Source organism: Falco rusticolus, chromosome 11, assembly GCF_015220075.1.
Source record: "Falco rusticolus isolate bFalRus1 chromosome 11, bFalRus1.pri, whole genome shotgun sequence".
Classification (NCBI taxonomy): Eukaryota; Metazoa; Chordata; class Aves; order Falconiformes; family Falconidae; genus Falco; species Falco rusticolus.
In genome coordinates this window covers 4029231-4044259 of record NC_051197.1, presented here as the reverse complement: position 1 = coordinate 4044259, position 15029 = coordinate 4029231, and the positions used below count along the sequence as shown (strand labels likewise).

The 15029-nt window shown below is 45.9% G+C and overlaps 1 protein-coding gene across 16 annotated transcripts in view; it reads left to right on the top strand.

Annotated features, from left to right (window-relative positions):
• NFIA (nuclear factor I A) overlaps window positions 1-15029 on the top strand; it is a 359789-nt gene that overhangs the window by 110756 nt on the left and 234004 nt on the right. The gene's annotated exons all lie outside the window — the stretch shown is intronic.

Here is a 15029-nt window from a genome sequence, read left to right as displayed (position 1 = left end):
TGTGCCCCGGTGGTGGCTGCATGAGCCGGGGAGGGAGCAGGGGACGCCGGTTATTGCCCTCCTGGGGCGGCCAGGAGAGTGCCAAAACTCCCCTCCCTCGCCCCCCCTTTATTTTTCCTTTTTCTTAATGGGTTTTTAAGGTGCAGCCACGTAAAAGCAGCTCTAGTTTTCCTGGGGTTAATGGCATTTCAGGCATCCCTCACAGGTGTTACCCTAAATGTTGTCCTAGGAGGGATCGCAGCCAGACGCGGCTTCCTTTATCCTGATTTTGGGGGAAAGCAGATAGATTTTAATTAGAAAAAAAAATTATTAAAGTTTGTATATGTTATGTACAAAATAATGTGAGAAGGCTAGAGGTGCCTGAGGCCCATGGGTCAGGAGTGCTGGGTATCCTCACCCCACGGGGATGGAATGGGGAGTGTAAATCCTGCAGGATTGGGCTCGGAGGGGAAGGAGAAGACAATCCCTTGATAGCAAACCTAGTCATCGGGTCTGAGCGGCCACAAGACAAACCTTGGGTAGTCCTGTGGGGAAAAGGAGACGTTTAAACCCCCTGAAATACCACAAGTTATAGACCTAGAAGCTGAGTGGGTCTTGAAACAAATTCCTGGTTTGATAATGCTGTGCTTATGGCGGGGAGGGGTGGGTGGTGGTGCTGAGATGTTTTTGCGTGTGACAAAAATCTTGGGATCTCTGACTCCAGCGCAAAGTACACCCTGCCTGCAGAGCGACTCGGTGTGCTCAGAGGATGTGTAGTATGTTAACTGGATAAAATAATACACTATTGTAGTTGTCCTGGGTGATTATATTGCAGAAAAATGCGTGCGTGTGAAGTGTTAGGCCCCGGTTTTCACGTATGGTATGCATAGGTCTCTCTGGGTTTCAGCCTGACTTGCAAGTTGAGGGGCTGGATGGGCTGGAAAAAAAAAAGGAGGAGCAGAGGGAAAAGGAATCCTACTAGTAGAAACCACTTCTATTTAAATGTATATCGGTAAGAAACCTGAGCAAGTTACAGCGCAGGGAGCCTGTATTTCCAATGCTACCTTCTTTCTTAGAGTCTTGCAGAAAGTTTTGGCCACCCCGAAGTTTTTCTGCACCGAGTGCCCGCGCTGGTTGTGGCGATAGGCAGTGTTGCCGCTCTGAGTTTACAGCTGTGATTCCTGTTCGGAAATAACTTTCAAGTATCCTCATGGTATTTCCTACAGATAAGCTGTGAAATTTACTTTGCACTTCGGTGCGATGTGGTAAATCATATTACGCATTTATGACTATGGGGAGGTAGGCGAATATTGTGGAGAATTATTTATTTACGTTGCCATTTATGATGGGGCATGGTGAAGGAAGGATTACCAATTAATAGCTAACTGAAGGGTGATTAGGGCTGGGGTGTTATGGGTTACCTCCCATTCTGTCACCGGCCCTGGAGAGACCAGGGACTCTCATCCTTTTTGTGTCTGCCTCAGTTTCCTCCTCTGCACGTCAGAACGGGGCGATGCGCTTGAAGTGCTTTGGTATCCACGGCTGAAAACTGCCATGTGTTGCTATACAGCATGCAGGTTTTTATTATTTAGATTTATATATAGCATGGTGCTGCTAAATACCAGTCCGTATTGTGTTTCCTAAGTGCAAAGCAGCCTTCTGTGGAGGGCGAAAGTTGTTAATAGAAAACAACGGTCTTGGCTTAGCTTGCGCGTTGGGTCACAGCGGTGTAGGATGGGGAGAAAAGGATGAAATCCAGGGGCGTAAGTATTCCGGGGTGCTTGAAAGGATCCTCTCCCTGTTATAACAGTTGGGCAATAGACATTGTAAAAGTTCAATATTGTGGTTAGGGATATACCATCTTATCGGCATGCTGTTGGCAAACAGTAGCCTTGATAGTGCGCTCTTATTTATTTCTGCCTTCATCGTCAACAGGCAGCAATTGCACTAATTGTTCTTCGAACTAGATGTCTGCCACGGAAACTTAGCGCGAGGCTTAGGCTTGTTTTTTGGGGTTAGATTTGTTGGTTTGTGTAAGCAGTAACGCACTCGTACAGACCGCACCGCATCGTGTTTTCGGCCGTTGTTTGCTGATTGCACGCATCGCATTGTGCTCCTAATGCAGTAGCGTGTGCTGGTGTATTCCCTGCTAAACCTCACTGGGGAGGGGGACAAAATGATTTTTAGGAGGTAGCACAGCTTGGTCACCATCTATATTGCTTCACGGAGGAGTGCTGAAAGCCTCGCATATAGGCTACCTTTTTTTTTTTTCCCCCTTTTTTCCCTTTTTTCCCCCCTCCGATGTATCCCAGCAGTCTTTGTTACACCTGAACATTGGCCAAGTTGACAGCCATTGGTTCCCGCAGACCCGCAGTAATGGCAGCTTGTGCCGGGTGCGCAACAGGAAAATTACAAAAGAAAAAAAATATTAAGGGTCCTTTGTCTCAAACTCCATCAGACCTCGTTCCCTGAATGTATGGACCGCTTATTTATGAGGAGGAAGTCACCAGCCCAAATATTAGGTAGGCTGGTCAACTTACATATAGCGGATTTGACAAGCATCTGCTATAGTACAGAAGATTTGTAAACACTAAACAATGTTTTTACCTCCTTAAAAGTTTTGAGAAGTTGCCAGTATTGGCAGGAGGCACAGACTCCGAAACGTGCTTGAAGATACGTGCCAAAACCATTGTGACCTTTTCACCCACAGTGCTTGCTTCTCTTTTTTCTTGGGGTTTCCCCCCCACCTCCCCACCCCTCTTCGTCTTTTTTTTTTTTTTTTTTTTTTGGGGGGGGGAAGTATTCTCTTCCAAGATGTCCTTAGTTGAGATGACTTCAGCAGCGAGTTGTCCCTTTCCTTCTAAGCATGTACAATAATTATTGCTTTGAATCCACGCTTTTTCTTCAGTAGGCACTATCATCTGTAAGGGAACACGTGTGCAGATTTAAATAGTGCTTCTTACAAAGCTACTGAAATCAATTATTCTCTTTAAGAACTAGCTAGAAAGAGAAAACAAAACTATGCAAATAGGCAAACTACATATAATTTTTGTTTAAAAAAAAAAAAAAAGAAAAAAAAAGGAAAGGAAGATGGGTGTTTTGTGAATTAGAGGTTGACCAAAAAATGTATCGAAATCTAGAGTACTGCTCTCAGTTTGCAGTTTCTAATCTGCTTAACTAAAAACAGGCGGCATTTTCATACCCCGAACTTGGGTTTGCTTTTTAGTTTTCTCTTATTCTGCGCTTGTATCAAATGACAAGTTGGAAACCATTGTGGCAAACCGTTTTCTTTGTGGGAGTCGAACAGTAAAGCTAATTTATGACCAGTCCTTTACCAGATGATCTGTATCAGAATCTACAATATACTAGGCACGTGGCAAGGTCACAATTTAAGTTGTTAAGGTCACAACCTTAGCCACCAGGCATTTGACCTTTTAGATAAAGTTAACCTTTGTTCATTAGTAGGCACTCAACCGAGAACTTTCTGGAGTTTTTTACTGCTTTGGAGTTCCTTCTGCTAATGTGATCAGATTGGAGAATACATTCGCAATGGAAGTAGTTAAATTTTGTGAGAGGTCACAGTTTTTAGAGACTTCTCTGGTGGATGAGGCAGGATGGCAGGCCAGGAGGCGATGCTGCAATGCCCGATTTATTTTTTTGGATGGCCATCGTTATGCGCTCCAGGCGAGAATTAAGCTAGCGAGGTATTTGTGGCAGAGAAAATCTTTTTAGTCTTTCAGAAGGACGTTTAAAAATCCCAAATTTAGGAAAAATCTGGGAATGTTTTTTTTTACATGAGCTCATTTTTCTGGTCATGTTTAGAACAGAAGCCAGCTAAGATGCAAGAAGTCAGCCTTCTTTCTGCCACTATGAAAATTTACTTGGTGTCTAAATATGCTTTATGGCTAATTGCCTGGGCAATTGTATATAGCACATGACCTTGAACTTTAAGCAGACCCATTTTACACTCCCATCGGTGGATTTAAAATATTTCTACTTGGCCCATCACAAAGAGGCATCGATGGGAATAACCCAAAGATTGGTTAGCGCGGAAAATGACCGCAGATAGCCAAAATACCCATGGAGGTATCGGGGAGTCCAAGAGGTACATAAGGCTTTGTGCCGTAATCTTTTAGTACAATTGGTATTGATTGTTGCTACATTAATCCTGTTAATAGCCGCAGCCGGTTCGGCATGTTGCAGGGATGTGAGAGGTGTCCTGACAATACTGTACATCACCAAAAGAGCTGTCGCAGCGTCTTGAACTCCTGATAGCTGCTTTGCAAAAGTGGAGCGTTCAACGGTGGAAACTATTGCTGGCTCGTATAGAAACACACACCATATTGTTTACTTAATTATGCCATAGCAAAGGCTCGTTTTTAATTATTTAGCTGACTTTCTCGCTTTGCTGTGATACGGCATTTATTATTTAATTTAAAATCAAAAGAGCTGCGCTACTGTTAGTTTTTGATGCATTTTACTTTTGTTTTGGCTACGTTATTGTCATTCCATCGTACAGTAATCCAGATAGCCGTGATATGCAGATTGGCCAGATGGTCATGTTAACAGATTGAGAACCTACTTCCCACTGCTAAAGAGCAGGTGTAAGATCAGTGGGCTTTCCCCCCCCCCCCCCCCGCCTTTCCTCCCAAGTTTTAACCAAAACGCTCTTTAGACAGCTCATAATGGTAGTTAAAAAGGGGCACATTTCAAATGGTGTTTGTTCTGTGGAGATAATACGTAATATATATGTCGTTTTTACACGTATCTGAAGACTTTTAAAGCATCCGTGACATTCTCTCCATATACAAGGCTTTTGAAAACCTGCTTCCAGCCCGTGACTGTTCCAGCATACATCCAAAACGGTCCTTAAAGTTTTGTTTGCGATGTTAATAGTCCCTATGCTTTCCTACAGACAGATAACATTTACTCTTACTGAAAAATACTCAGCTAGCTTTGCAGCAGGTATTTTGCACTCTTTCCCTGTTCAGGGCTCCCTGCACACACCATGGGGAACCCGAGCAGTTCAGTGTTCGGCTGAGATTTTAATGTTTAGGGGCTCATAGGGGTCTTGGTTTTTTCCCCCTCCATTATTTTTTGCCGCAGTGAGACATCTATAGTTTTAAAGAAAAAAGTGAAACGAAGAAATCTCGCGGTATTTCTGCCCTCAAGGAATACCAGGAGAAGGCAGATGTTGCATTGCTTTACCCTTATAAAGGTGCCCATAAAAGTCAGCGGTGGGAGCCTGGGTGTATATCGGAGTCAGGAGAGGTGGGGAGGTGACAGCTACAGCTCCTTGACACCCCAAATTTCACTTATCCGGGCGTGCACAGAACGCGGTGATCCATACACCCTGTGTGGCACAAAGATATCTACCGATGCTCTCCGCTTTGGGGAGCAGGGCCAACCTCTTTCTGCAGCTGTGAGCAGGCGGTAGCTGACAGAAGCAGGATTTAGGTGGGACAACTGCTCTCCCCCTGTAGTTGTAACTGAGCTGGTGAGTATCTGTGATAATTCAGATACTAACTGGTGCGGCACTTGGGACGGTCTGCTCTATCACGAACCCCTGGCAGGAGTTCAGTCATGTGGTTTAGCTTTCCCCTTTCTCCAACAACAACAACAACAAATAAACACGGGATAAAGACGTATTTCATATGTCCAGGATGTTTTCCAGGTGATGGGTTTGGCCAGTGTAAGGGTGCGTGATTTCGCCACCTGCCTGCCCCGGCGGGCTTCAGGGTGCAGAAGCAGGAGAGGCCTTTGAATGGTAAGAAAGTTGCCCAATGCTGCTGGCTTGTCTACAAGCAACTGCACTTTTATATTTCCCTTCTTTTCCACCCAATGATGAATAGCATTAATTTAGATCTATTTAAGGCGAGTGTGGGAGAAACCACAATCTTTGTTGTGGTCACTGCTGTACACAGCGGGGCTGAATGTTTCTCTTGGTTGAGGCCTCAAAGCTGAATCTGGAGAGCCCAAAACATCATGTCAGCTTTTCAAACCCTTCAAAGAGACAGTGGAATCCTAATTGTTCATAAAACCCACTATTTATTATTACAATTATGTATTTTCTCCCCATTCGGATGTAAAAGAAAGGGCATCCCTTGCTTTCCGTGCCTTGAGCTTCTTCACAGCTCCTCCTCCTCCTCCCCTCCATGCTTCAAGTTTAGGCACCGGCTGAGGCTTTCGCAACCAGCAAACAAACCCCAGCCCGCTGCTCCGTAGACCCTCGACCCCTCCCCAAAAGCCTGCGCTTTGCCACACGCGTCCCGAAGTTGGACCCTCGGGGCTTGGGGACTGTCCCCGGCGGGATGGCTTTTGGGGCATCCTTGCTGGGAGCTGTGGGTGCGGCTCTGCCCCCACTCCCTGCCACACAGGCAAGGGCCGGAGCTGCTGATTAAATTATAGGCTGTAAATTCAGGGCAAATTATTTTAGCCTCCTAACAGCAGCCAAGCCTGAAGGTTTCCTTATGACAGTGAGGGCTCTCGGTAGATAAGGGTTGTTGGTGAACTAAAATACGTTCTAATAGCTTTTAGTTTTCTGTTCATATGATGCTTTTCATTCGTTTCGTCTTTGGTTATTGTTAATTATCACCTGGATTATGGTAGCCACCAAAAAGCCCAGCTGGGATCAGCACATGGGTCACGGTGCCCGTGATGTGTGGGGCAGTTTTATCCCAGCAAGTTCTTTGGGGGGTTGCAGCCTCATGTGCCCAATTGCAAGGGCAGCACCCTGGCAGATCCCCTCCTCATGGTATAATTATTTTTGGCGAGAGAACGGTGTATTTATGTATTTTTCGGAAAGGTTCCTAGCTAGCATCGCTCCATGTCCCCACCCAGGGAATGGATGTGACGCGTGAGCTCAGCTCCGCACCTGGCATCGTCACCGCTCGGCACACAGGAGGAGGATGTGGCCCCCGTAGAGCGGGTGAATTCGGGCTGGATTCGTAGCCGCCACCTGTAAAATACATGAGGGCCTCCATTTTGTGTGCCAGACTCTCACGTGCGAGTGCAAAATGGAGAGCTGCGCAGTTGAGTATTGCCCATAGCGAAGCAGCAGGCATACATCGCCCGTGCTCCCTGCACCACCGCAGTGCACGTCGGCCCACGGCGAGGCCCAGGGGGGGTATCCTGAGCTTGTACGTCCATCGGTTCCTCCTAAGGGGGGGGTCTCAGTCTCTTCTCCAGGTCCTTAATATCCACCCTCCCGCTCAGAGTGCTATCCCAGTGTCACGGCAAGCCGGCACGTTGGCTCTCGGGCCAGTGCGAAGGGCCCCGGGGAGTCGTTCCTCCTTCCCCACAGGCTTTGCTACACATCAGTGCCATTAGATTAGCAAGATAAAATCAAGACGGGTTTAATGACACGCTATTCTGAAAGTTTCCTGGACTTTATTGTTCATAACTTGGACCTGAGTCGGGTTATTTACACATGAGGATTAAAAAGCTGCAAACAACTGTGTGATTTTTAGGGGCTGAAAGCAATTAGCATATGTGGGTAGGAGGATACACTGCATGTCTGCGTTCCTTTAAAATATAAATCACAGTTATTTAATTATGTTTTGAGAGGGCAGATTTAAGGATATACTGCAAAATGCATTACCTATTATACCAACACGATAATCTTATTAACCTTGCTTTCTACTTTTTTAATTTTATTGTGCACCCTGGACAACTCTTATGATATCAAAAATAATTACTTGGCGAATACATGATGTCAGAGGTCCGATATGACATTTATCTCCACAAGTGTGGAGACTGCTATCTCGCGCATTGCATAGCAGCACGGGAGCCATCAGGCGGGTCCGCACTGGGGAAGGGAAGCAAAGATAGGTACCATCAGATGCTATTTCATGTATGTAAGCGTGGGTTTGCAGATTTGCGTTACAGCTGAGGGCCGGCTTGACCAAACTCGATGCAGTTCAACATCTGTGGGCCTCCTGCCATGGAACGGCTGGATGTTTTACTTGCGTGTGCTGTACAACACCCATAGGTGAGCCAATATTTCAGGGCGGCTCCACGCATCCAACCCTGATCCCAGTTGGATCTCCTGTTAAACCCTGCGTTCTCCATCCTACCCCTCCTCAGGGCAGTGCCTCCCTCTCTCTTTTTATCCATCTCTCCTAATGTTTGATACGTGTTGATATTTCCCCCTTTATTTTGTGAGGGAATGGGTGAGGGTGATGGTGAGGGGAAACAAATGCCATAATAATATCCCTTTTCAGAAGAATATAGTTTAATTTTGTGTGTGCGTGCAGCAGCTGCCATTGGCAAGCTGTCGTCTTTGTTGCCATGGGCTTTTTTTTTTTGCATGCGTGCCAGAACATGATTGGATGTTTCAGCATGTTCATGTTTTGGGGTAAGATATATCTGTAGCGAAGCACAAAATTCTCATGCGGTTGGTGAGTGTCCAAGGCAGGGTTATTTGGCCAGGTGAGCCAGTGTAGCTGGAGCAGGTCGTGCGAGCGTGGTACCTGATGGTTCTTTGAGTGATGAGGTAAATCTTGCTGGTGCTTTGGATTTTTTGATGATGTAAAAAGGTTGTTCAAAACCATCATAGGAGGGTGTATCACTGAGGTCCCCTCCAGCAGGACACCCACAGGGTGCAGCAGGGAGCCCCTGCTGTTACCTGGGAGCACCAGTCAGTGGGTTTCTCCTGCCCATCTCACTCGCCTGGTGCACACATCCTGTGGGAGGTAGTGTCCATCCATCCTGGCTGTCACAGGGAGCTGGGTGGTGGCACCACTGACTTTGTGCTGCCTGAGACCAAGTGATACACAGGATCCAGGCAGGGCTTGCGGGGCGTGCAGGAATGGAGCATGCCTTCCACAGGGCATAAAACTAATGTGGCATCACCCATGAGAGCTGCAGGTGAGAGCAAATCCGCCGCACCTGCCACTGTGGCACTTGGCCCCGGCCACAGAGGTGTAGCTGGTGTTTTTCCTGCTCCTTTGTTACATCCATTTGTCATATTCATAATACGCTCATAGCATCAGTACCTAACTGAAGTCTAAACCTACTCTGCACCGTCCTCTGCGCTGCACATCTCTCCTCTTGTCCCAGCCACTGTCGCCCCATGTTAAGTAGGGTTGGACTCGATGATCCTAAAGGTCTTTTCCACCCTAAATGAGTCTGTGGTTCTAAGTAACACGATGGAAGAGCAGGAGGGCTCTTCAGCCTAAGAAGCCCACTGTGTGGCCGTGAGGATCACTGCTAGGTGCAAAATACATTTGCAAACTTGGGAGAAATATTTTATAGGGAGGCATCTCTGTGCAGCCCTTTTAGGCTCGGACCAGTCCTCAAACAGAGCACCCGGTGAAGGGAAGGTTTCCAGGGTGAGTACAGGCAGCGTGCACAGTCTGCCGAAGGAGAAAGTCAGGAGAAAGAAGGGATGAAGAACTACATGTAAAGTGTCGAGTTGGCCTCATTCATGTTCTGTTTTTCTGTGTCTACAGATTTCGTCTTGTGTCTGAGGGACAGATAATGAGCTGCATGAGCTTTGTAATAAACAGCGCGTCTGGTTAAATTACCATTTTTGTGTTTAAAGCCAGTATGTGTGTTACAAAATACCTTGTAATGCGCTGAAAGAACAGGGATGAACCCTTGTAAAGATATCAAAAGGCAGGTTAGATAGTCGCTACGTTTATTGTCAAGATGAAGACTTACTGGAGATTTTAATGCCGAAATACATTGTCAGTCAGATTTCATCCTAAGGATATTTGCTCAAAATTTTCTCTGAACTTTTTGCCCAATAAGCTTTTAAATAGTAATCGAAGAAAATGGCCAAATCCCTGAGTGATGCTGGAAACTTGGGGTAAAATTTAAATTTAATTCAGTTCTTTTTTTTTTTCTTTTTTTTTTTTTTTTTCTTTTAAGGCAAAGTAGTTTCAAGTAAATCAGAAGAATGAATTCTTTGTATCAGGACAATTTTCTAAAGCCCAGCTATTGTTGGGATCCCTTTTAGGGAGGATAGCCACTGCAATGCTTTTATTGTGTGATGACGAGGACTTTTCCTGACGTGATGAGGACTTCATTAAAATTAGCCAACAAACCTTTTTACATTTGTTGCTGTGTTAAAAAGTAAAAAGTAGTTGTCGCTTAGCTAAAAAGTAAATCCCCTGTCATTTTATTTGAAAGCTTCACAAGCAGCTTGCCTCGCTGTGGGAGGATCAGCCTTGATAGCGGCTGAACCTTGCGAGTGTAGGTCAGGTATTGCTGGAAAAGTTGGGCAAAACACAGGGCGGTCAGATAAGAAGGGGGATTTTCGTGATCAAGACCTTTTTTTTTTTTTTTTTCCCTCTGTAGAGGACATCAGCTTCAACAGCTCTGGTTTAGGTTCTTCCTAGGCAGATACAGTTATGAACACCCAGTCACGGAGCTCAGGGCTGTTTGGGGATGTACACTTGTTTTACAGAAATGCATCTTCAAGCTGTCTGTTCTTTGTGATGTGAGCACAGGAGCGTGATACGTAGGTAAAATAGTATGCATAACACACACTTTAAACATGGACATTGTTTCTTTTTCTGGTCAAAATTCTGATGGGAACTGAGAGTGGACCAGTTATTCTCCATATACACTGTCTTTAGTAATAACCTTTTCTATTAAAAACGTGAGATGCATCTCAGCAGTGAGCAGTCCCAGGGTGTGAAGCCGCTTGCCTGTGGGCTGAGGATGGTGCGGGCAGGGTCCCCATCCTAGCACAGAGCTTGGCTATCTGCTGTGGTCCCGTACAGCACGGAGCTAAGGACTGCATGCCGTGGGGTGGGATGCACACGTCTCGCTGCAGTGTGCTGAAGGATGCTGTGGGCATGGCCCCGGAAAAAAACAAGTAAATGGAGTTTTCGTTTCTGGACATCCTGTTGGTAGGGTAGATTTTCCATGAGATGGGTCACTGAGAAAATCCTGCTTTTCTCCCCATTCCCGGCTGGATCTCTTCCCACTATTGCCCTATGCAAGTGGCTTTGTTTGCCTGGGGCTTGGGGGTGAGTTGTCCTCAGCTGCTCGCTGCCTTCATCCCCGCTGCAGGCCACCGAGCTTGCACGGTCCAGCCTGGCTGAGGGCTCCAGCAATGCCACTGTCGGCAGCAGGGGTGGGTGCAGGGAAGGCATGAGCACCAGCGATGTGAAGTCAGGATACATAGGATATTTGGAAAGAGTGAAATGAGTCAGAATTTGAAAAGAATATGGGATGTTTCTGTCTGCATGGTTCTGAAATACGGGGCAGCGGTACCTTTGAGTTGATAAAAGTGCTTTGAAAGTCTCAAAAAACTTCCTCTGGTTGCACGAGCAGTGTCTGACATTATTAATATTTCCTCATTAAAAAGGATGAAGGATTTCTCAGACAGTTTTGCTCATGTACATCGTTTTTTGAACAAGCTTCGTCTACCTTAGCAACTTCTCCAGGGAACTTTCCAGCTCCACGCTGGGGCCGCTGGTGCGGCTCGAGGACGGGTCAGTGGCCATGGAGGCATTTAACATTTTAATTGCCTTCCTGTACCGATTGCTGCGATGACCTGTTTGTTTAGATTATATCTCTTTTTCATATTTAAAAAAAAAGGGGGGGGGGGCAAGAAAACAAAGGAAGTACAGTGCTGTGCACAGAACAGTTATTAAAAACAGTTGGGAAGCATATAAAAGGTACTGTTTGTGTGAGAAACGGGACAGCTGTGATGGTCTATTGGGAAAGTGTGTACAGATGGTGGTAGGGAGGGGAATGATGACTACATGGCTGATAAATGAAATACAAAAAGCATTAAATTGGTGATCTTTTTAAAGAGTACACTTTTGGTTAGCATTTTTGGTGCATCATTAGGGCTCTTTGTCTGCCTCTTATTTAGCCAGGAAGTGTGACTATCTTTGCACGTTTGTGGCTCTGATTTTGTTTACAAATAAGGAGTCTGTAATAAATCACATACCATGGAATTATTGAAGAAGATAATTAAGCGCACGGTTTTCCCTACATTGGGAATGGCACAGGATCGTCCTAAAGACCTGACAATACCACAAATGCAGTTGGGCTTGAATTAGTTACGGTAACACGTGGGATTTCCTGGAGCCTAAACAGATTTCTTTGTTTTGCAAGAAGTGGGACCGGCCGCGCAAGCTGGGTTCGGGGAGCCAGGCTTCAGCATTTTGAAACCACGGAAGGCAAATCACTCAGCATTTTGAAACTGCAGAAGGCAAATCACTCAGCATTTTGCCTTTATTTTAAATTAGTTTATGGTCCCGAAGGTGGTGGCACCCAGTGACTGGTGTCCAGCCATGGTATCTAGGGGTTGGTGGGGATCCCAAGGGATGCAGGGGTCCCTTGGCCCCATGGTGGCCACTTTCGGAGGAAAGGAGGAGGGAGGGAGAGTCAGAAATATTTTTTTTTTCCCTGTAGTCCATAGGATAAGGGTCTTCATCTTCCAGTCCTTAGCAGAGCTTTATCACATCCCTTTACACGGAGCTCATTTATCGGGGGCTAATGGAAATTAAGGCGATATCTGCGTATTTCTGCACACTGCTATAAAATAGAGGTGGTCACTCAAATGCTGCAAACCTCAGCATGGAGAGTTTTTAAACTAATAGGCAAAATAATCCCCCTCTTCCCAGCATGTCATACAGTTTCCAGCTGAAATAATTCCTGTTTTCCCTTCGCCTTCCCTCTCACCCACCCGTTGCTTCATTTTTCTGCTCATTGTTTCTGGGTGCCATCAATAGACGAAAGCATTTTCCTTAATAATAAATAGCTTTTGGTAATGCCGTGTTTTTCCATGAACCAGCCCAGTGTCGGGCCGCCTCATGAGCCCTGGCCCTGTCATTGTCCCTCCCTGGGGGGACAGGCCACCAGCAACCTTAGCACCTTGCTTCAGGGGTGGCTTCAAGTGTTGCAAAAAGGGGGTTCAGCAAACCTCTGTAAGAAGAACCTGCCCAGAGGGAATTTTTCCAAAGCCGTATTGGTTGCAGGTTTATTGATGCTCTGAATTTTGTTGATTTACAAACCTTCCACAACTTTTAACACGCCACTTTGGGGATTATTTGCTCTCCTGACACAGTATCATGAACTTCTCTTGTTACCAGACGTGATGAACAACATGTTTCACTCTGCCTTTTTTGGGGCCAAGTAAATTTTCTTCTGCTTTTTCTTGAAATGTAGGAAACAAGGAAGATTTTAAAAAGGTTTAGTGTGAAGAAAATGTATGACAACTTGATAGATTGCTTGGGACTTCAGTGCGGTAATTGTACAAAGTAGGTTGCAGTTTTTTCTTTACAGATGCAACATATTAAAAAGAACAATAGACAAAGAGACATATAGCACGAGGACGGAGAGACCATCTTGGCCAACCTCTACAAATTTGTTCCAAATTTCAATTATTAAATATCACAAAAACATATTTATTGAGGTAACACTGTATGTTTTCTTGGCTGATCAGCTCTTGAGTCATTTGTGGGTTTTTTGTTCACCTTGTCCGTAAATATACTTCACCTCTTGCAGAGAAAGCAGTCAGTTTCATTTGCAGGTCATGGCAAAGGGACAATTTAGCAATATCTGGGCATGTATGAAATGCCTCGAGTTGAAGATGAATCCTTCTAATAAATGCTTTATTTTTTTATCCGTACGAATGCATGCTCTCCTCTAGCTTCACTAAGTAGGCAGGTCCAAGAGGTCCTCTAATAGCTGCACTGGCAGGTACCCCAGAGGCAGCAGAGATGAGCAGCTGTCCGGGATGGTGCTGTGGTACTCCTTGAAGGGTACCAGCCCAGCTCCGGTCCTGTCCTCGCAAATGGCTGCCAACAACACAACCTCGTCAGCTGGAGATGCATATGAAGGCGCGTTTTAGAACCACGGAGGTCTCCCTCCTTTTCCGCAGTGCAGAGCGTGCGTTGCACCAGCCGTCTGCTTAGCAAACCCAGCGAAGGGAAGCCAGATTTCTGTGCCAGCTTGCACAATGGTGGTTTTAACCACCGTCCCCGAGAGCAGAATTAGTCTCCGAGTTGCTCGGGCTGGGTGTGTGCATCCCCTCCAGAGCCTCATCGGCGCGGCTGGGTGCAGAGTCCGGCGCCGTTATTCAGCCGCTATTTCAGTCTGTCCTTCGGGATGTGCTGCCAACCACGAGGGAGGGGGAAGCAAAAGAATATATGGGGTCTCTCGATACTGCCCCGAGCTTTGAAAGAAAAGGTTAATTCTTACTAAAGCAGTGATTCGTGGTTTGATTAGTTACTAATTTTACACTCAGGAAAATAATCCTCTAATGATTGCAGTTGACAGGAAAGCCCGGCCACGTTGTACGGCTGTGGTTTACAGTTTGCTTTTCCAAACTTCGTTTTGTTTTGTTGCTGTAGGGGACTAGGTCCTGCCCAGAACAGAGGACCCTCAGCTCCCTTTGAGACCGGGTAGTGCCCAGCCCCGTCGCCAGAGCCCCGTCGCCGACAGGGGTTGAGCAGAGCAATGCTACTCCCATCAGCAGACTACAGGAAGGCAACTATTAAAAGTAGAAAGCTATTAAGCAGTCAGGTTTTTATTATGCTTTAGTGTTTTGTTTAAGTCTGTTCTTAATTGGTTGATTAATGTAAGCAAAGTCCTTTTCTCCCCCACCATCTCTACAGATGGCAAATGGTAGGTCCCAACTGTCATTGTGCGCAAAAAAGGTTATGGTTCAAAGTCAGAGATACAGAGATACCACGATAATCAATCATAGGAACTTGTCTCGCTGTGCCTGGCCAGGCAAAAGTTAGGCTTGGTAGCAATATTCCCTCCAAACCCATCCGGAGGAATTTCTTTACACTTTATTTTGGGGGCAATGAGTTGCTGCAAACTTCTCGCTGCCGGATCTGGGGCGTTTCAATAAATGCAGGCAGAGCTGCACGCGGCCACGGGGCCGGGTAGCGTGGCTGGGGCTTTTCTTCTCCTCAGCATCCTTCTCCTTGGCAGGGTCTGTACGAAACAGGAGGTGCAGCCCATGAACCTCGTTGCTAAAAAATGAGCCCAGAAGCAATAGAAGCGTCGTGTCTGCTTTAGAGAATTACCTTCAAATACATATCTTTTTAAACTTTTTTTTTTTTTTTTTTTAA